General features: G+C 38.0%; 1 protein-coding gene across 1 annotated transcript in view; it reads right to left on the minus strand.

The window, feature by feature from the left end:
- nkain2 (sodium/potassium transporting ATPase interacting 2) overlaps window positions 1-24,617 on the minus strand; it is a 215,156-nt gene that overhangs the window by 68,607 nt on the left and 121,932 nt on the right. The gene's annotated exons all lie outside the window — the stretch shown is intronic.

The raw sequence follows: 24,617 nt of genomic DNA on the forward strand, positions 1-24,617 counted from the left end.
GAAAGAAGGCCTGACAGTGAGGGGTTGTCAGGACAGTGTCTGGAGATGGATGAGACCATGTTTCAACAGGAATTATGAGACAGCATGCTTTACAGTGAGTGATGATGGACCGGGGTAAAGGAAGTAGTTGATGCCCTGCTAGGCCAAACAAAACAAAGAACATACTGTGTTTAGGCTTGATACTGTTGTGATGTAATGTCTAAAAAAAGTAAAACATCTCTATTAATCACCACAGTTTAAACTGAATATATATATATATATATATATATATATATATATATATATATATATATATATATATATATATATATATATATATATATATATATATATATATATATATATATATATATATATTTTTTTTTTTTTTTTTTTGATATGCCTCTTACGCTGTACACACAGTTTGCATTTATTTGATCAAAAGTACAGTGCATAAATACAATTTTGTAACCATTTTTTGTCCAAAAAAATTGAAATAAATATCATATAAGTCAATATATAATCAATCCTCCTTCCAAAACATGTTTTAGTCTAACTCTGATTCACTGTCATGCCTGTCGGGATGGTTTTTGCAGGAAATTGCCAATTGCGTGTCTCGTCACATCTGTAAAAAGGCAAAAGTTGATGTGTGTATGGCGTGGGAGTGGCATATGTAAGTTGTCACAATGAGCGAGAAAGGTTGACATGAAGAACACTAAATCTTGGACCTCCAGGGAATCACCCGTTTTAAAAAACGCTAAACAGAGGAGATTCTGCTGGCAAAGAGAGAACATGACAGAGTGTCTCGGCTACAGTTGTAACCCTGACTCCATAACGGAGCAAACGGAGACATTGCGGCGATACTGACGTATGGGGTCTATCTTGGGAACCAAATAGGGCTGGGCGATATCTAAAAAAACAAAATATCTTGATATTGTCAACACTTTTACAATAGTTGATATATATCTCGATATGTTTGCAATTGCTTTTAAATAAATAAAAAAAAAAAAAAAAAAAAAAAAATTATATATATATATATATATATATATATATATATATATATATATATATATATATATATATATATATATATATATATATATATATATATATTTGCCCCCATTAAAAACAACAAAAACTATTTAGATAGAACTAAATTAAATATAAATATTATAAAAATATTAACGTTTACAGGTTGTGATGACCAAAATCTTAAATCATGATACGAATAATTTAATATTTTTTAAAATGTATTTTTATAATTAAAATATAGATTTATAATTGTATCTTTTAATTAAAAAAATAAGCAAAACAAGCAAATTACAAACAATATGACAAAAACGTGTACTACAGTGCACTATGCAACTTTCCGTCCACTGGAGGGCACCTATTCAAAACAAATGCGTAGTTTGATGACGCAAAGTTTGAGCGCAGTATCTTGGGACATGTGGTCTTCACCTCAAAGCCAGTGGAAAAAAGGACTCGGGCAGAAATCACGTTCATGCATGCGGTTATTAACGTTACTGTAGTGTGAAGCAGAGCAGGACAGAGTGTTGTGGAGCTGAGCAAAGCTGCTGGAGCGATTGTTAAACAAATACCTGCCTCGCGAATACCGGGACTTTTATTATGACGGGACGGGACACAGTCGCCAGGCGCGCGCACTGATCCGCTCGTCCGGTTATGTTTATGAGGTAATGCAGCTCTGTTTATCATATTAGATACATTTAAGTGTGTTTAAAATGATGTTATGACGTTACTCCGTGCGTTCACTTGTTCACACTGCTAAGAGTAAAGCGCTCCTGCCAAATAAAACCAGATACCGAGGGTAGCACAGATATGACGCAATTGACAGGCCACTCCCTCAAACGCTATGCTGAAACGTACCGGTCCTTAGTTAAAATAGCAATTTTCTCACAATTTACAAATAGTTGGAAACATTTGGGATATTGTAGGTACTCAACTGAACAAAATATATAACACTGGCCAGTCTGGCCTAGTGGTTTTTGGATATTTTACTGCAAAAATACTCCATAGTGCACCTTTTACAGTAGCAAGTCAAAAAATAAATCAAATATAAGAAAAATATATATAAAAAAAACTACTCAGTTCTCACTCTATAAATGAACTATAGGCTACACTGATTCTTAATAAATATATTAAAGTTGTTTAGCTAAGCATGGGGTGGTTTTCTTTTTTTCATTGTTGTTTGATTAACATTAATCTGGCCCTTTAAGACCTGCACGGACAATCTTCATTGTAACACGCGATTTCTCACTCAACTCTGTGTACGTTCACTAAAGACATTACACGACTGTGTATAACGCTCCCAGAATACTTGCCAGGACGTGCATTTTTACATTTATTTGACCATTGAAACCCAATAATCCACAAAAGAGAACTGAATCGCGATCGCATGTTGTCTGAAAGGCGTGCGCGCCTCAGGTCGGAGTCCAGCAGCGTGAGCACGCCCCGCGCTACGCTATTATTTCTCTCATGGACGCATGTTTCTGTTTCTTTCTCTGTCTTGCGCTGCACATATATATTTAACTCTTCTGCTTCCAATGTTTAGTGAACGGTGGAAGCAGACCTCTGCTTTATCTGGTAACGTTCTTTGGGAAAGTATGCGTGTTGAATTTGAACACAATCAACTTCAGGTAGTAAGAAATCGGGCCAATGAAGATTGGCAAGTGAGATTTGTACTGAAAACTGAAAGGGAACATCTCGGTTACTGTTACGTCCCTCCTGCCACACCTTTGCACCACCTGCTGAATGTCGGGATCCCATCTCTGCTCCTCAGCACAAATCTGAGTGAGTTGCTGGTCAGCTTATATAACCGTATGTCCGGGGGAGTGGCTTGGCGATGCAAAGCTCACTCGGCAATCTTCACTGGGATGTTTTCTTGCAACCTGAAAGTGATTGGGCTCCCAAGTGAGACCCCATATGTCAGTATCGACGTAATGTTGAACGTGACTGAAAGGGAACTGAGGGATTTGAAATGTATCTAACAAAGTTCATTTTAAGCAGTATCTATCAATTTAGATAAAGGCGCTTGCTAAATGCATAAATATATATGTAAAATAAATAAAAAAACTAAGCATTTTCAGTAGTTTCAATGACAAGTTTAATATTGATTCACTGTATATGCAAATCAAATAAAGGTGGCATATTGCAGCAGCAAGCTCTATAGTCTGGGTTCATTGTCCTCATGCAAGTTCAATATATAAAGATTTATGAACATATTCAGATCAAAGGAATAAATCATGATTTATATTTGTTGACCTATGACTATGCTTGAGCATATTTGTACAGTCGTGCTGTGAAATGCAATTCAAGACACACATATTGAGCATGGATGACTAAAGATAAAACCCTGGTGTTCCACTAGAAACAAGAGATTTGATTTACTCAATGAACAAAGGGACATGCACACACACAGAGAAATTATGACTGAATGTCCCCTACGGTTTCCAATACAATCATTTCCACTGAAAAAAAAAATCCTACCATTACTAAAACACAGAGGACTTTCAGTGCTTTAGGAAATAAATCAAAAGACATAATATTTGCTGATAATTACTGGTGTTTGCTAAGGCAGTTACTATTGTGATTTTGAACAAAGCCAATGTGTGCTCCATTTCCTATGCATAAATAAAATAAAATAATGTATCTACACCGACCAGGTATAACATCCTAATATTGTGTTGTCCCACCTTTTGCTGCCAAAATAGCCCTGACACTTCAAGGCATGGACTTCACTAGACCCCTGAAGGTGTGCTGTGGTATCTGGCGCCAAGATGTTAGCAACACATCCTTTCAGTCCTGTAAGTTGCGAGGGGCCTCTATGGATCAGACTTGTTTGTTCAGCACATCCCACAGATACTCGATTGGATTGAGATCTGGAGAATTTGGAGGCCAAGTCAACACCTCAAACTCGTTGTTGTGCTCAAACCATTCATAAACCCTTTTTGCTTTGTGGCAGGGCGCTTTATTCCTGCTGAAAGAGGCCACAGCCACCAGGGAATACCTGGTCTGCATCAATGCTAAGTATGTGTCAAAGTACATGGATGGCAGGACTCAAAGTTTCCCAGCACAATATTGCCCAAAGTGCCACACTGCCTCCCCCAGCTTGCCTTCTTCCCATAGTGCATCCTGGTGCCATGTGTTCCCCTGGTAATGCACCCAGTGATCCACATGATATAATACAAAATGTGATTCATCAGACCAGGCAACCTTCTTACATTGCTCCGTAGTTCAGTTCCTATGCTTACGTGCCCACTGTTGACACTTTCCGTGGTGGACATGGGTCAGCATGAGCACCCTGACTGATCTACAGCTATGCAGCTCCATACCCAACAAACTGTGATGCACAGTGTGTTCTGACACCTGTCTATAAGAACCAGCCTTAACTTCTTGAGCATTTTGAGCTACAGTAGCACGTCTGTTTGATCTGACCACACAACCTTCGCTCCCAGAGTGCATCAATGAGCCTTGGCTGCCCATGGCCCTGTCGCCGGTTCACCACTGTTTGTTCTTTTGACCACTTTTGATAGATACTGACCGCTGCAGACTGGGAACACCCCACAAAAGCTGCAGTTTTGGAGATGCTCTGTCGTCTAGCCATCACAAATTTGGCCCTTGTCGAACTCGCTCAAATCCTTACGTTTGCCCATTTTTCCTGCTTCCAACACATCAACTTTAAGGACAAAATGTTCACTTGCTACCTAATATATCCCACACACTAACAGGTGCCGTGAAGAAGAGATAATCAGAGTTATTTACTTCACCTGTCATAATGTTATGCCTGAGGGGTGTGTAATCCATTCTATGGAAAAAAAGGATTCAAAAAGTTGTTATAGACGTTTTAATAAAAGTAATATGAGGGTGACATAACTTTTATGTATGGGTGATTTATGGACAGTACATTCACATAAAGGGCCAAGAACGATATGCTCACTCAAACCCCAGTGAAAGGCCTTGTTTTGAAGTCACACTAGTTTTCTTACACATGCAATTTATTTATGCTTACAAAACCCAGTGGTCGTGTTGGGATAATTCTCCATTATCAGGGATTGTTTGTTGTCGGAAAGCAATCAGAGGGCGTTTGAAGGGGATCAAGATGGAAAGACTCGGCCCCAGGATGACTGTCAATCATCTATCCATCAGTAAATGGGTTTCTGCAGGCGAGAGCTACAGCAATATTTCCCTCAGGCTAACACTGTGATATCTGGACTGGGGCAGAACAAAATGGAAGATTAAGACTACCAGTGATAGACTTTATTTATTTATTTATTTAGACAGTCTACGCCTATTAGAAGTGGCTAAAGTTTCAGAAAGTGGGAATTTGAGATGTTTTTGTTTTTTTCATTCAAATTTATTTTCTAGAAGCCTTGTTTACTAAGATGACAATAAGCACTACGGACTCCCGTAATGCCACATGGCTTTGAGACGTCTCAACGCACCCAGTGTCAGCATGTATGAAGTGATGTCACCACACGAGAAGTGCTTAGAAATATTCAAGGATTAATGTCTGAAAAATTTGAATATTTTGCCCTCAGAAAGGTACTTAAACTTTTCTGTTGCTCCAGCTATGTTTTTTAATCATGCTTTAGATAAAAGAAGCAAAACGTTTAATGAACCTACTGCCTAGTTTTACCCATTGGTTATCAACATGGAGCTTCACAGAAAACTTTGCTAAAATGTCCATAACTTGTATATACAATAATCCAACTATCAGACGTAAATATTATGAAATAAGTGACAAGAAGCAGTGAGTAAAGAGTGTTTTTAGGAATAATAAAATAAATACCTAAAATCACTGTTAGTCACAATAAAATAAAATAATGGCACACTTTTGCTACACATACACTGTAAAAAAAATATTTAAAAAATAAGTTACCTGGTTGCCTTACATTTTTTAGTTCATTGAAATAAAATTTTTGAGTTACTACAACGAACATTTTTGAGAATCGACAACCTTTATTCAAATATTATTAAAAGATTTTGTGACCATATTGGGTAGTTGTGTGTGTTTTATTTGTGATGATGCAGTGAAACATGCCAAATTGTGCTAATATATATATATATATATATATATATATATATATATATATATATATATATATATATATATATATATATATATATATATACACATATAACTGTTAGATAGGAAACCAGATTTGTACCTGCATCCTGTGAACACAACAGCTCTATATATATATATATATACTGTAAAAAAAATTGTAAAAAAAATATGTAAAAAACATATACTCTTTTTTTTATATATAATATATATATATATATATATATATATATATATAAATATATATATATATATATATATATATATATATATATATATATATATATATATAATCTGATTATGTAACATCGATATAAAATCGATGTAAATCATGATTAATCGATTTGACAGTACTATAATTAATACATTAATTTTACTAAAATAAAAGTATATTGATTAAGTAGATAAATTAAATTATTTATTTATTAAAAATATTTTGAAAACCCATGCTAGATGTTTATGGCACTTACAGGTTACAGGTTTCAGCTCGAGTGTCTGTTGTAGAAAAGAATCAGAAGACATATTGAGCTCGACATTTGCTTGGCATACAGATCTCGCTCGCTCTGCTGAGTCCTGGAGTCTCTGTTATTGTCACAGCAATTACAGGACCACAGGACCGGTAGAGGGGTCCGGATCATCACACACGCTCTAATTGGCTGTCTTCACAAGGAGGATTTACTCTCGGCAGACTGACACACTGGGAGGTCAGCAATAAATATAACATAACAAAATTAAACAGAAGCGTTTATGTCTATGGATACCGATACAATATTTGTGTTAATGAAGGATGGAACTCTCATTGTTATTGTGGAAGTATGGATGAAAAGCCTGACTCCAGGTATTTTATCGGGCATTGCTGGTTGCAATGTGGGTTGTCGTGATGCCATATAATCTAGCTAAAATCATAAAAATCTGCATATGTTTTTTGCCTACTCTTTGGAATAGTCTTCACATTGCAAGCATGCATACAATGCCTTAAAATGTTGCCTGTGTAGGAAGGTTCTGGAAAAGAGTCAATAGCGAATAAGTAACTGTTAGATAGGAAACCAGATTCGTACCTGCATCCTGTGAACACAACAGCTTTTATGTGTAATGACAACCCACTGTGCCACAGCTAAAGCAAAAAGTGCGCCAGTAAATTATTTTCCTATTTGATTTTTTTTTAGCTACTGTAACTGTTGTAGGCCAGTAAGAGCTGTGTGAAGATCAGAAAAGTGCATCTATCCATCACATAAGTACTGCACACGGCTCAGGGGGGTTAATAAAGGCCTTCTGAAGCGTACTGGCCTCCGTAGGCAGGCATTTGTGTAAGAAAAATATCATTATTTAAAACTTTAGACTAAAATAACTAGCTTCGGGCGGTCAGCGGTACTCGAGTCGACTTGACTAAAAAAGTAACCCCCGACGCTACGTTTTGTTTTGTTCTATCCTCTGTGCTCCGTCTATATGCATGCGTCAAGGGTCAAGGGTTTGTCTTTTGCCATAAATCGATGCGTATGGCTGACTGCTGGAAGTAAGTCATTTTAAAATATGGATATTTTTCTTACACAAACGTGACACTTCGCTTCAGAAGGCCTTTATTACCCCCCGGCGCAGTGTGGAGCATTTTATTTTTAAAACGGGAAATCATAGATTTGAATAAGGGTTAGCAAATGTTTTATTTAGTCCATAAAAGTCCATCTATCCATGGATAGATGGACTTTTATGGACTAAATGTAACATTTGCTAACATTTCTTCAAAACCATGATTTCGCGATTTAAAAATGATAAAACCACAGCAAAACATTAAATTCAAATGAATAAAAAAAAAAATCTGAAAAATCGCCCAGCTCTAGTGACGTGACCTGGATGGAAGTGAAGTTTAAGGGGTTGAGTGTAACAGATGTAGGCCAGTAAGAGCTGTGTGTGTAAACCTCACTATAATATCAAGAGGTGCTCTAGCAACTGATGCTAGTGGCTGTGGTCTTTGATAGAGCGCCCACCTCCCACGCCAAAGACCACGGTTCGAATCCCACTCGGAGCAGGTGGTGTACTCTACCTTTATATGAAAGCTTGTTTTTGTCATGGAATTTAACAATCTAAAATACAATTGTGACTTTTTATCTCACGACTATGAAATCTCCTATATTACCTTTTAAATTTTTTAGTGGCAGAAACAAGTTTCCATATGTTCCGCACCATATGAAAGATTTCCAAAAAATGACAAAAAGATGACAAAAGATCCCAAAAAAATGAGAAAAGAGATTTTTTAAAATATCTTTAGAGTTTCAGTAACATCTCAGATGATGTGCTCAGAGACCAACAGTATGCTAGCCTGACAAGCCAGACCCACATCAAGATGTTTGGTCTGGAAACTCACCATAGACAGGGCTCAATCCGAGGGGCGGGATAAACGGTTGTCTTTCAAACTCCCTCTGCACGTGATAGGATAGCCCTACACCAACCAGAGCAACGAAGGTGAAACAGAGCTTGTTGATAGATTAAACATTTGCCATATCCGGTCAGCAAAACTCCGAACACATCTTCCCTTTTTAAAAATGACTTCAGTGCCGTTCTTTGTTCTTTTCTCAGAGAAAAGCTTAACTCCAAGTCTTCCAGAGTCGCGGTCAAAGCTAATTCGAAAGACCGCCGCCGTTCGCCAGTTTCTGTGTTTACTAGAAGCACGCAAACACAACTCGGTCGTCATTATGGCCCCGCCCGCCGACTCTATACACGACGTGATTGGCCCGGCAAGAGTTAGGCGAATACAGCTCAGAAGGGTATTGAGAGTTGCTAGACGACACTCACGGGCAAATTAAATTTGCTGCCGCTAGGGTGCGTCTAGATTTCTAGGCTAACAGTATGCAGATTTCTTATCAAATTCTTCCAAAACCAAATTATCTATATTATCCTATCTCCCTTAATTTTTATTGTTCTATAATCTTAGAGCATCACCAAATGTCTCATGTATCTATTTTATTTATCCAAACTTCCAACTTTTTGAGATTGATAGCTACATGAAACATAACAGAGAACAAATAATAAAAAATAAAATATATAAATAACATTTCAAATTGATTCTATACACTTACTGTGTGTAAACAATCATTACATTTTTAGGAAAAACATCTGAGACAATACATAACTGAGACAAATTCTCCTGAACTATTTCCTTTTTTCATACAATATTCCTATAGGTCCTCCGAGAAAACATCCCTGAAGTACCTCTACTGTTGCTAGGCAAAAAACAAATACATTAGGTGTCTCTGCTGATGTTACCATCGGCACTGAGAAACACCTTGTCGAGGAGATCAGGGCACTGACTTAGGTTCTAATATAGCTCCCCATGTAAACAAGGGCCCATCGCAGGCATCCATTGTGTTCATTTTCCACATGCTGCACAACAAACATTGTATGCCAGCGGAAGAGTTTTGTCTGTCCACAAGAGCATGAAATTAGCCTGTTTAGCAGAACTGAATTCATTTGGAGCTCCTAAAATAATAGTGCATGCTGCCATGACGCTCCAAAAGGAGCTGTTGCTAATCGACAGACTTCTTTTCTCACCCCTCGGAGAGAGGGATGTTTGGAGTGAAAGCAGATGCATCTGTCACAGACCGAGATGTGACATTTCAAAATGTGCGTTAGCAGATGGAGGATTGTTTATATTTATGAATACTGCAGTGCGATGACTACACATTTAGCACTGGAGGGAAACACGCCCGCGCCACACGTAGAAATGTCAGGGAAAGAGCGCGGCGCCTTCGCTAGAGCCAAATCTGAATCCTGGCAGAGCAACTGAAAGTCAAAAGGTGCAGCTTGGTTATAGCCGTTAAAATGAACAAAATGAAACGATTTAGATGGGGTAGAAGGAGATTGTCCTGAAAATGTGAGCTTTTGGGGAGAAAATGTGAGAAAATGTGTCCTTTGGAACGTGTCTTGTACAACAAACAGCTTCTGGTTTCAGCAGTCACAAGGGTTTTTGTGTTGAAACAGAAGCTATGTTGTGTTGTTTTGTATATATATATATATATATATATATATATATATATATATATATATATATATATATATATATATATATATATATATATATATATATATATATATATATATATTAGGGCCGGGACTTTAACGCGTTAATTAAGATTAATTAATTATGGGACTTTAACGCGTTGATTAAGATTAATTACGCAAAAAATAAATAACAATTTTAACCACACTTATTTTTGCACCGCGGAACGTTTTTCAGTAAATGAGTTTCGACGGACCGATTATAGCGCTCTAGCGCTCCGGAGTCACGACAACAACAAACCATAGTGAACATGAACGAAGAAGCTGATGAGACTGCTTTGCTTGGCCCCGTGGATGGGAAATTTTGTTTTAAAAAAAGTAAAGGATGGAAGCGTCGACAAGAGCATGGTTGTGTGCAAGCTATACAACAAGGAATTTGCGTATCACCGCAGCACATCGAGCCTCAAATATCACAAATATGCTTTAGCTACACTTAATGGCAAACATTGCACTGGTCTGCTGGACTGAAATAAATAAACAATATTTTTTTGATTAAGCTTATGTATTCAGTCATTATTCAATGGCATACTAAAAATACATGTGAAAAATTTACTTCTCACTGTTCTCAGGTCAAATATTTATATGCAATTAAAATGCGATTAATTTCGATTAATTAATTACAAAGCCTCTAATTAATTAGATAATTTTTTTTAATTGAGTCCAGGCCCTAATATTAATATATATATATATATATATATATATATATATATATATATATATATATATATATATATATATATATATATATATATATATATATATATATATGTGTGTGTGTGTGTGTGTGTGTGTGTGTGTGTGTGTGTGTGTGTGTGTGAATAAGAACAACAACATTTTGTAACCATTAAAAAGACACCTTTGATCAATTTAATGCATAGTTGTTGAATAAAATGATTCATTTCTTTAAAAAAATCTTACTGAAAGTCTAAATGGCAGAATACTACACCATGGTATTCTTTGAAGTACTTTGGAATACCATATAAATACTGTGGTATGTGTGAGTATAATCATTCATAACCATGGCCCAAATATAACAAGAATCAAGGTATTATCCTCCAACGCCGGGTACCGGCTCAGTACTTTGAGTGAGTGAGAGAGATAGAATAGAGACAGAAGAAGAAAGAAAAACTGAGAAAATGAGAGGGGGGTGGAGGAAGCTTCCAAACCAGTCACCGCTCCTCAGTTCCTCGGGCGCTATATTGATCGGTTGAGCAGGTTGGATATTAGAGAGGTAATTCACTTTTTAGATAGAAGGCGTAGAGGAGCATGGGCTGCCCCATTTGTTACCCAGGCTGAGGAAATCATTGATACTGCCACACTGTCAGGGGGACCCCTGCGGAGGACAGCTGTTTGATGAGGTGGGACACTGGACAATGTTCATCTTCTACTGAACTCATGCAAAATAGATCAAGCTGCGCACTTTAGTGTTTAACTAGGGACAATAGAGAGTTTCTCCTAGAGATGAAACCCAGAAATTGGGTTGTTTGAACCCAGTGAATGGACCCATTAAAACAACCCAGTTCGTCCATTTTCATCCCAACTTGGGTTGTATTTAACCCAGCATTTTTTTTTGAGTGTAAAGATATTTTATTAGACAGATGAGCTACTGTTTGTTTTCCCCGTTTACATGCAAACCAGTAAATTGTAAATGCATGTAAACCACGTTTACATTCATTGATACATTTATTGCGTTTACATTCCTTGTAGTGATGTCAAAAATAATAATGGCAATATCTGACTCTAAGTATTCCAAATGTTATGTCAGTTGTGAGTTCACGGCTCATATTATCCCTCATGCAGTTACAGATGCAGCATTTTGATAGCCTGACAAGCCAGACCCACATCAAGATGTTTGGTCTGGAAACTCACCATTGACAGGGCTCAATATGAGGGGCGGGATAAACGGTTGTCTTTCAAACTCACTCTGCACGCGTTAGGATAGCGCTACAACCAACCAGAGCAACGAAAGTGAAACAGAGCTTGTTGACAGATTAAACATTCGCCGTATCCGGTCGGCTAAACTCCGAACACATCTTCCCTTTTTAAGAATGACTTCAGTGCCTTTCTTTGTTCTTTTCTCAGAGAAAAGCTTAACTCCAAGTCTTCCAGAGTCGCGGTCAAAGCTGATTCGAAAGACCGCCGCCGTTCGCCAGTTTCTGTGTTTACTAGAAGCACGCAAACGCAACTCGGCCGTCGTCATTATGGCCCCGCCCGCCGACTCTATACACGACGTGATTGGCCCGTCCAGATTGTGAGGAATACAGCTCAGAAGGGTATTGAGAGTTCCTAGACGACACTTGCGGGCAGATTAAATTTGCTGCCGCTAGGGTGCGTCTAGATTTCTAGGCTAGCGTTTTGACTGAACCTCTTCTACTTCTGCTGCATGAGATGAGAACACATCTTTACAATTTTCTGGGTCTTCAAAGAGTCTGTGTTTGCGGTATATGTCCTTATTTCATGCAAAACGCTAGCTCCCTCTATCTGAGTGCATTTAAATCTGCTCTAAGTTTGCGTTTTTGTCACCTACAACACAAGCTTTTCAATAAGCCGACAGAAAGCAGGTTAATAAAAGGAAAACGGGTTACCACATTTACATGACCAAGTTCATTGTCGGCTTATTAGGCAAAATCAGCTTAAGAACGTGCATGTAAAAGCACCCACTATTTTGTCAAGTCGCTAACATAGTATACTCAGAGAGAGCTTTCTCTTTCATACAATACATTTTCAAATGAATTGCATGTCCTTTGGCAACAGCCATTTAGTCATCCTGTTTTTATTAATATGATATTCTAATATCAATCTAGATCGATCTACTGCAAAGTGCAAGAAGTGTCTCATACCATCAACCTGGGGAGGGGGGGGGGACGCACAGGGTAACGATAGCATAGCATTCAACACACTCAAATGTATGATTGTTTGAATCATGTCAAAGAGCGTTGCGTTACCCTGCATACGCAACGAAAAGAGCAAAAGTAGCCGACTTCAGTATAAGCATAATAAAATCTCAGACAGCGGAGTTTCGCGCAGGTTATTTGCTTATCATTTGCTCCCAAAGGCTTTCAGCACGTCCTGCTTCATACCAACATAACATAAAGTTAATAAAACTTTAAAACATTCACTCATTCATGAACATGATTTCTGGCCGAGTCAGTCAGATTCCTTTCCATCAGCTGTGGAGGTGAAGATTTAAGAGTAAAACTCCCATGATTCCATGCTCATTCACAGCGTCATCAAGCTACACCTTGTTTCGATTAAGCGACCTCTAGAGGCGAAACTTACATACTGTGCCTTTAACTACCAAGGAATCAATTCAGGAACTACACTGTTTGTTCTGTATGATTTTGATTCACTAAAATTAACCAACTCAAAAAGTGATTCATTTACACTGATGCCACTGCATGTTTTTTACTGGCAAAAAACGACAAAATCTGGATCATAAGGAGGATTCATTCAGGAAAATGGTCACTGGTGTGGCTAAATGTTTTTAAATCATTAAAAGTACCAGCTCATTAATGGGATGCATTTGGGAATCAGATTACACTGGTGGAGCTATAGGTTTACGATTCACTAAAAAGAACTGGTTCAAAAGAGCCGTTTGTTCGAGAATCGGATCAGTTGCAGCATCACTGATAATCAGTGAGCCGTGATGCAACTGTTAAAACATTTGTCTAGATTATGTAAACACACAAAAAAACAGATTGAAAAAAGAGGAGCAGTGGACCACAAACACATTCGGTGTGAATTTTATTGAGTGCTTTACAGTGCTATGTCTTCAAAAAGAATGCATTAATGGTGCTACATTTCTTTCCTTCTGTGTAAGAACCGGTTCTTGTTTAGCTCACTGCAGACTGGAGACTCTGAACACCGCTTTTATAACATCAGCCATCAATCACCAAGCATGTCTTAAAATGCAGTTTCATCACAAACAGCCTCAGGGGAAACATATTTGGTAAATATTAAAATCAACTGAATCATTTACATTTTCATTTCCTTACATGGTACAGATGAAAACGATACGGACACGGTTTTCAATATCCTCAGCGGTGTGTGCAACACAATAATGTGTGTCCAGGTAAATTAACAATAGTTCACGCTTTCATTTCAATATTGACAATAACATAGCAAAACTGTTGTTTTGATTGCTAAATCTGACACATTGTAACCATATCTGCGGATATTTCCAATTACAATGGGACAGGTGCCGTTGCATAAGTACCAATAAACATTTGATTCTCAACTGAAAAGTTTTCCAAAAGTCTTTTCAAAAGGAAACTGGGAAAGAGAGCAAACAAAAAGGGTAATAATAAAATATTGCTGATTACATCAGAGCTAGATATTTCAAAGCAAGAAAACATTACAGGGCAGCTTTTTTGCCATAATTGTAATTTGCTCTCCAGTGACATAAATGGGAGTCAAAATGAGTTCAATTGAGAGGGAATCAAATGTTATTTAGCCAATGATGCAGACAGGACAGAAGCACCTTGTATCTATCGACAGCAGACTATGGATGATCAAAACAAAGGAAGGGAGCAAAGATGAAAGCTAAATAAATCAAAAGCCACTGAGCCTCACACGAAAAATAGGGCGAGTTACAGCAAAACTCTTATTTGCATGTAATTTATACAGCAAATAGGAAGAGAATATTTGGGAAATTATAGCAGAGAGGAAGTGGAAAGGAAAATGGAAGAATCGAAGGAGTGTGAGGGCTTCCTCCCTCTGAAGTCTGCGACTGCTTTTTGGAGGGCGAACGAAAAAGTGTAGGGGATGAGGGTTATAAATGAGACAAGGGCAAAAGTGAGAGAGCTGAAGATGTGGGTTGCTTCATGGATGATACATGGCACTGGGCGACTAATTTCTGTTGAGCTTTCACTGTGCTCGCGTCTGATTAGTTGCCCGCCGACATTGAGCGTCTGTCATTAGACAGGTTACACACGGCCCAAAAGCGAGACACTTTCGGACACAGCCACCTATCCCGAGTGCAAATTAAATTCCACACTCCCTTTTACTGGTGCGCCACTTTTCCCTAACAACCCATATGGATAGATGAGCTGGATGCACGTTGTTGAGGCATAGGAGACATTATCATGCTTCACTAAAGACAAGCACCATATGCAGTTGTTGTAAATGCACTCAGGCTTTGCTGGGGACTCAAATAGCGGCAAAACAGCTGTTGGGAACTGAAGGGAAAAGCATTAAAGTCACATAGCCTGCGTGCTGAACCAATAACTGACAGCTTTCTGGAAACAGAGCTAAGTGTGAATAAACGGCAGTGTTTTTTCTTTTGTTTTTGTTGCAGTGTCAAGGCTCAATCTGGTAATTTGGCCATTTTAGGGGGGGGAGAAAACAAATGGACCATTACAATGAATGGAAAGATCTGCAGAGACAAACAGGGGAATCGTTCAGATGGGAGGCAGGGTAATCAAGCAGACAGTAGAAGAAAGGAACACGTTTTTGTGTTGAGGCAGGTCAAATACGTATCCAACTTGTGAGCTTGCCAGACTCGCATACGGGGAGGACAAGGTATGCCTATAACGCAGGGTCGTAACACTGTCAGTTTAACTACTTAAAAAAAATGGACAAGGATAAAATCGCTATCAAACAGGGCCACCAGCATCTGAGGAAAGTCTAAAGACTTGTCTGTAAAAAAAACTAAATAAAACCATCTGATATCTGTCATTATGTTTGCCTGACGTGGTCATACTCATTTCAGAATATGAGTCTGAAACTGCTCCATTGGGCTGTGATTATGGGGCGTGTTTCAACCGAACCAGGACAGACATCAATTGGATAGACCTACAACCAATCAGAGCAACGACGCGACGCATAACGTTAGTTGCCAAATGTCAACAGAACTCAACTGCACTGTGTTGCCAAGTCTGCGTTTTTTTCCGCGGGTTGTTTGTCATGTCCGTGGGTTGAAGTGACCTCAATTTAGTGATATATAGACCCAGGAATGCAAGTTTCAGGCAACCGTGCCAAAATAACACACATTTCCCCCCCTCCAACGCCATTTTTCTGCAGCGAGCAGTCTCTCACCCTGTCTGTACACGCGCTGGAATAAACAATCTTTGCTGGTGTTGTAAAAAAAAGAATTTAAGGATACACAGTTACTTACCAACATGATCATCATTTCTGAGAGAAATATTGAAGGTCAATGCATATACAAACAAGCTCCCCGTTTAGGATTTGAATAAATTCAATATAATCCAAGCGCCTTTGATGACATGGATGATTACGTTACTGTTGATCATCTGTCCATCATCGTCTAAAGCCCGCCCTGATGATTTCATTGGTCCAAACAGTTTCTGTTCAGGCATTATTACTCCTCTAAGGATCAAGTCCATACCAAACTGCCTGAGCTCAAATATTGTAGGCGGGGCTGAGTTCAGCTGGCATCCAGGCTATCATTATGTAAAAAATTTCTAATGTTAGAAAATATTTATATTAAAATAAAAAAAGCTGTTTTCAACATTGAATATACTAGGACATGTTTCTTGAGCACCGAAATGGCATATAATAATGATTTCGGAAGAATCGTGCAGTATCGTTAACAACCTGAAACTAAACTATTAAATTTTTTTTTTTTTTTTTGTTAAAGGTGCACTGTGTAAATTTTAGTGACATCTAGCAGTGAGGTTGTAAATTGCAACGGCCCACCACTCACCCCTACCTTTCGAAGCACATAGAGAAGCTACGGTGGCCGACATAGGACAAAGATGCCGTCGCCTGAGACAGCAGAGAGTAGCTATCTCTCTGTAGAGCAGTTTGTCCGTTTAGGGCTACTGTAGAAACATGGCAGTGCAAAATGGGGACTTCAATGTAAGGAGACCCGTGGTGTATGGAGATAGAAATGGCTCATTCAAATAAAAAGTTCATTAGTAAGGTCTTTAAACACCACTGAAAACATACTTATGTATATTACATTGCTTTTCTGTAGATATACAGTAGATCCTCATAAATACTACACACTGCACCTTTAACTGAAATAAAGCTGAAATATAGCATAAATGATGAACAGCGTAATATTTTATATTAACTTTATTAATAAATAATGAATAAACATTATATAAAGCTTAACAGATCATTAGTTATAATTCACATACCTAGAAATATGAAATGTTCTTGTTGACTTCGTTGTCAACGAATGTAGAATGTTGATCTACACATCATTATTGAAATGCTTACAAATGTCATTAAACTTCAGTTCATATATTACCTAATTACAAAAGTACAAATGCAAAAAAAGAGTTTGGAGTTATCTGGATGTAAGTAAAACTACCATCCCATTCTCCCCTAATCAGTTGCTGGGTTCAAGTTGAGTGAAAGTGAGAACTCTAAACAGCCTCATAGTCACTTACACAGAGCGGTGCATCAAAGCCAGCCTTTATATGATACGAATGGTCTAATTGAGGTCAGAATGTTGGGCAAATGAAAAGCATGCGATTTTTGTTTTCCTTTTGCAATGCTCTTCAGAGAGCGCTGACGATTGTGGTCTATTGTGCTTTTGACTTTGACCATAATGGCCAGTGGTATTAATAGACATCTGAGGAAAATAAAAGCATGCACAAATGATTAATTATATTTCTGAAGAGAATCTTAAAAGCACTGCCAAAAGCTGATGCTTTTATCTACTACCACTTTTTTTTAGAAGTTCTAAGTGACTTGCTCAAAGGCACAGTCACTATAAAAGCAGGAAGTGACATCAGTAATCCCTCATCTTCTTCACTTCAATTTCGTTTCAGCATCAGAACACTAACCTTTCATCTGACAGCCCAGATCATTAACCACTAAGCTACCTGTGACACTAGGGTACAATTGGTGAAGAAAACTCCATTTGAAGAACACTTAGAAATTGAGGAAAAACAGTTAGCCACTCAATCATCACACTGTCCTGATGTGTCTAATCCGTTCGAAGACGTTAGTAGTACTCTAACTTGTTTTTGACCTTTCAAAGCTAGACACTCCAATGTTAGATCTGCCCTTTCCATCATTGATATCTCAGATAGCGCTCATTATGTGAAGTTCTGTGACTGCTTGACACCAGGCAGACATCTGAACCCAAGGTGGTGACCAGGGGACACCAGAGGGCAAAGGGTCAGAGGGGGCCGCCCTCCGGCTGGCATCTGTTTCGTGGATATTAAGCCCCCTGCCACAAAGAGATGACAGATTGGGCAGGTGGGGCTTTCAAAATAGAAAATTACAACTTAAACACAAGGTTTAAGCTATAAAAACCAAATCAAATGAAGAAAGGACTTCTTCATCCCCTAACTCTCGAGTCTGAGCACGGCTCGTTCTGGAGCAGATGCTTAGATGTGGAAAGTGGGTCAAATGGATATAGCTTCTCTGGAGGGGCTCTGCTGCCTTTCTGAAGTTTTTTTCCCCTCCTCGGGGGTCTCAAGAGACCCGGCTGCTATGACCGACTCGTGTGCAAACCTCAGTCTTGAAACGCTGCCTGGGTACAGCTGGACATAATGGACAGAAATGTCAGGCACTTTTTACTAGCCCGTGACCCCTCTCATATGAATATCTCACATTATGAGCTGAGACTGTCCAAAGTAAATTCTATTCAAATAGCCATCAAACTTGGCTTTTTAGGTTAATTTCACACAAACAAATGGCATTTACAGTACGTCCTAAATGACTAATCGTTACATTTTTGGATTAAAATGGCAGACTTCTTTGGCTAAGAAAAAAATCAGTAATTATTTACAACTGACAAACCTTTTTGATCAAAAATACAGTAAAACAGTTATATTGTGAAATACTATTACAGTTTGCTTTCAATTTTAATTTAAAAAATGTAGTTTAACATAGCAAAGCTCAATTTTCACCATCATTTGTCTTCAGTGTCACATGATCCTTAACTAGAAATCATTTTAATATGCTGATTTGCTGCTCGTGGAACATTTCTTATTATTGCAAATAATAAGGTCTTCAGGATTCTTCAATAAATAGAAAAAAGACCAGTATTTATTTGAAATAGAAATCGTTTGTAACATTATAAATGTTGTTACTGTCACTTTTGATAAATGGGATACATTGTTCAAAAAAGAAAACTGTTTCTGACCACAAACTTTTGAACAGGATTTTCATATTTAAAACTTTATAAAGTAAAACATCTAGCTTCCGCCAGACCACCTTCCATGTAACTAGCGCAAAGTACGATGTCAAATGTAACGTAAGCATTTTGTACAGCAAGAGACGTTATGCTTTCTTCACAAGTTGAATGCGAAAGGCGGTCTGACGGAAGCTAGATATTTGACTTTATTAAGTTTTAAATATCATGTGAAGCATCAGTTCTGGCAGGTCACGTTAGTCAAGCTGTCAGCTGATCACGTCTACCTGAAAAACACATCTATCACAGCATTCATAAGGTCTTCAGTACTATCTGCAGATATTGCGTTCTCCAGAGCTCATTTACCCTCCTCTATCCCCAGCTCCTCCTCTCGTCCAGTCAGGATTTGGTTTTCTGATTCTCATTGAAGCAGACTAAATTCCCGAATTATTATTGACATTCTGCAATACGGTTCTGTTCTGTTTACCCTAAGGGGGGTTATCGCTGCTCTTATCCATCCTAGCCGGCACTCTTAAAAATAAAGGTTCTTAAACGGTTCTTTGGCAGGGATATGTATCCATAAAGAACCTTAAATATCCAAAGAACCTTTCCATTGCACAAAAAAGTTATTTGTAGTGCAAAAAGGTTCTTTAGACTATAAAATGGTTAGAAAAAAAATGGTTCTTTAATAAACCTTTCACAAAACGGTTCTATGGGTAACCAAAAATGGTTTTTCTATAGCATCACTGTGAAAAAACATTTTTGGTTCTTCCTGTCACCTTTATTTTTAAGGGTGTGCATGGATGCGGAGGGAGATCTTGCCTAGAAGAGAACCATACAGTCAATCAAAACTATACGCAAATAGTCAATCAATCATCTTTGACGATAGTGGTCTTAAGTCCTGTCCTGACAGAAATTGATATTTGTCTTACAAACACCCATCAGTTTGCTTCAGAAGGCCTTTATTAACGGAGCAGTGTGGAGTACGTTTATGATGGATGGATGGATGGATGGATGCACTTTTTTGAGTTTCAAACTCAAACTGGAAGAGCCAGGATATGTATTAATATAACTCTGATTGTGCTAATCAGAAAGAAGAAAGTCATATATACCTCGGAAGGCTTGAGGGTGAGTGAATCATGGCGTAATTTTCATTTTAAATTGAACTAATCCCTAAAAGGGATACTTCACCCAAAAATGAAAATTTGATGTTTATCTGCTTACCCCCAGGGCATCCAAAATGTAGGTGTGTTTGTTTCTTCAGTAGAACACAAATTAAGGTTTTTTAACTCCAAACGTTGCTTGTATAATGCATGTCAATGGAGTCTAATTCTAATTAGACCCCATTGCATTATATGATAATTTGTGTTCTACTAAAGAAACAAACACACCTGCATCTTGGATGCCCTGGGGGTAAGCAGATAAACATCAAAATGTCATTTTTGGGTGAACTATCCCTTTAAGACTACTTAACTTTAAGAAGTAAATCTATAAAATCCAAATTGGTATAAATTCACTTTTTAAATAGATAGATAATCCTAATCCTCAGGGTTATAAAAGTGTCCATAGTGGAAGAACCACCCAAATCATTTATGCAAATCATTGTATTTCTGTTCTCCCACATTTTGTTTGTTCTTTTTCTTGTGAAAAATGGAGTATTAATTCACTACCTGCGGGTGACCATTAGCTGTATATGCAAATTACATGGCAGAAAAGTGAAAACTAAAAAAAGCTCAATGGTACATGTGGGAAGTAGAATAGTTGTACATGTTGTTCTGCAGATGAAGTGTCAGCTCCTTGAAGTGCTGGGCAAAGTCATCTGAGACACAGAGTAATCTCTCTCCTGTACACACACGGCTAGACTCATCAAAAACCAATAACACCATCTCATCATTAGCCTTCTGTAAGATACATGGCTCACACACCGACTAAGGCTCAACTACGTGCCTCTAGATCTCCCAGGGAGACGGCCGTGTCACACTGACGGAGGGGGTGAGAACTGCTCTAAAATGCAGCGCCAGCCTCGGAGACTGAACTTATTCCAGCAGCAAAGGGCATATCTGAAGCTGCTTAAGGTCAAACTAATGCCCACCAGACGCAGAACAAAAGGATTTACAGGCATTTGCACAATCGCATGAATTATGAGCAGCCGTTCTAATACAGTACAATGCGCTGTGCAATTTAAATAAATAATCGCTAAGCACAATCGCATGGTGACACAATCCAGAGCAAAGTTCTGAAATATGTCTTACATATTGCTTCCAAGGGAATGTGTAATGTTGTGTAAGGGCATTTTATGTTAGCAGGCCTGCAAGGGTTGTTCTAAACATAAAAAATACATGATATTCAGCAAACAAACATGCACAGACACAGTTATAAACATAAGCATACTCTGACCATCCTACTATAAAAATGCTAACTGCAATATTATGCAAATTTAAGACACTTGGTAGCAAAATGATATAGTAACAATAAGAGAAAATACTCAACAAGCCATGAATATCTGACATGTGTATGTGTGTGTTTTATATATATGTATAATCAGATTTTGTAAAAATGCATCATGAATCTTTCCATCTGTTTTATGTATGAATTGAACAGTATTTTTCATATTCAGAAAGCCTTCGTGAACAAAGGCATGGCAACACAATGCAATGCACATGTTTGATATTCATGATGAAGACTCAATTATTCAGCTTTCATTTTTATGTAACATATTTGACCTTAAAGCTGTTTTGTACCCCACAAAGCTGAGTGAACACAAATCACATAACATAATGTTCATATCGTAATCCCATTGTAATCTCTAGATTTTAAGGGGGAAAACAGGTTTCCATCTGTAAATAAGAATCTAACGCTGTCTCCAAAACAAAAATTAATCTCAGTAAACTAACTCAAAGAAAAGAGCATATAGTAAAAATAAAAATAAATATTTTATCCATTGGTGGTGCTCGTTTTTGTTCAAACCCCTCAAGTCAAGTGAAGTATAGTGCTTTATGCAATACAGATGTTATGTTTCAAAGCCAATTGATAGTGATAACAGAAAAATGATTTAATGATGCAAACGAGTTCATGTCAATATCATTGTTCAGTGTTCAAGTGTTAGTTCTGTTGTTAAAACCATCAATTATTAAATGAGTTCATTTCATCTATAAAGCAGAGAAACAGTGCAGTGTCAGTGCAGTCAAATCAATAATATTGTTGAATATTAAACCTCTGACCCTAAATAACTTTTAAACTTTAGCATTTAACTTCCACTGTTGTGAATAAGCTCTCAAATAATGCAGCATGTTAAGGAAATCAGTGCTATTCATTTATTTATTCATTTTCACATTTTTTTAAATATATTATATAGAACTTATACGGCCCGGTTTCAGGCTTAAACTAGTCTAAGACCAAAATGCATGTTGGAGCTGTTTTATCTGAAAGCATCTTGCGCTGACTAATCTTAAAATATATCAGTGTCATTGTTTATTCTCAAGCTGTACACCAGTAATGTGTTTTTCTAAGATGTTTATAAAAGCTACTTAAATGTCCTAATTGAACTAAGGCCTAATCCTGGCTTAATCTAAAGCCTGTCTGTGAAACCAGGACATAGACCTACATCGAAAGAAGGGAGACTTGTAACGGGGTTCACACTCTTTTTCAGCGATCATTTTTTTTATTTTACTACAGAGAGAAGAAAAGACAAGGATCACACCCTTAAGCAATATATTCCTGTCAGTTTTTTTGCCATGATGACAATAAAATCAGTTTTTAATATGAGCTTGTAATCAAAGTTAAATTGCAACTTTTTATCAACTCAATCAGCATTCCAGAACATCGCCCTTTCTGTAACCAATGGTAATTGTTTTGGGCCAGTGATAAACCCTTTGTTATTAACTTTTTACAAAATAATTTTCCAGGACAACAACACGTTTTTCCAATACATTTTACATTTTCTAAAATGTTCCATGGAATTTTCCATATTGTCATCAATTTTCCAGGATTTGTGGAATCCCTGTAGAAAGCAATCACTCACCACCCAGGGCATCCACCCTAGTAACTCCCTAGCAACTACACAGAACATCAGTAACGTCATAGCAACACCCTGGCGATGTTTTTCTCATGTAATGACCACTCACATTTTCTTTAGAAAAAGTTAAACTTAGTTCTTAGTTTAAGATTCTACTGACTGAATTCTGCTGACCCTAATGCTGAACTCAGAGTCCTGCAAATTTTGCTGAAATGGGTGAAAAACATCCAACTGTGTCGGATACGGGTGCGGGTCAGGTCAGGTCGGACAAGGGGGAAACATGGGTCAAACACGGGTTTAAAACAGTCACGTGCAAACGTAAAAATACATGCATATTTTAAGGAACACATCTACAAAAATATGTATTTCAAGTTAATAAAATAATTACAAAACAATATCAGGTTATTTGTGCTCGCGCCGCCGCGCGTGCCCTCCCAGGATTCTCTCACTTTCAAAAAATCCCACCGGACGCGAAGCTCAGCGCCAGACGCACAGATTATAGCCTACACGCGAGCTCAGTTTTGAATCCACTTCTGACAGAAGAGCTGCTGATGTGTGCATCTTGTAGCAGAGGGTGAAATCCTACATTGGCGCTCTGTGGCACCAAGTTCCTGAGTTTAAGTTCCTGAGTCGCCGAATGCCGCCGCCGGTGTGCGTACACTCATTGAAAATGTGTTCGAATTTTAAAGACGTGGCGTGGTGCTGTAATTACTTTTGTATGACCTGGCAATAAATGTGTAGGCCTATGTAATGTTATATGCTAAACTGATTTTATTTCGGGTGCGGGTCGGGTGTCGGTTATTTTAAGTGGGTCGGGTCGGGTGTGGATTTGAATTATTTCTCCATGTCGGAAAACGTGTCGGATTCGGTTTAACGCACTGCGGGTATGGGCGGGTGAGGATTTACAAAATCAGACCCGTGCCGGACTCTGGCTGAACTTTAATGCAGCTAAGTTCATTACACAATATTGTCATATGAATTATACCAACTACTTGTAGAAACACTCTTTGCCTACCAATGTTGTCTACAGCTTTCTTCTCGACCAGCATCCGTCTGCTCTGATAGATCTGGTCTTTTTTCCATAATTGACCTCTGGCTGCATTTAAATCTGACTAACGTCACAAATGAGTCGCCTGATGTAATGACATTATTTGTGCCAGAAATAAATAACCAACCAACCAACCAACCAACCAACCAAAAAACAAATTCCCAACTTAAGCCTATTATCATAAATTGTTAAACTGTATTAATCAAAATGGTCTATAGTCAATTGAGGTAAAAGCTTTTCCGCTCCCAGTTTGGACTGATGCCCAATTTATGAGTGCAGTTTAGGAGAGTGAACGGATCAATAATGGCTGTGAACCAGCGCATGGGTTCAACATATAGTACATCTCCAGAGGTACAAGAGTTAACCACAAACACAAAAGATACTGTTA

Source organism: Pseudorasbora parva, chromosome 15 (assembly GCF_024679245.1).
Source record: "Pseudorasbora parva isolate DD20220531a chromosome 15, ASM2467924v1, whole genome shotgun sequence".
Lineage (NCBI taxonomy): Eukaryota > Metazoa > Chordata > Actinopteri > Cypriniformes > Gobionidae > Pseudorasbora > Pseudorasbora parva.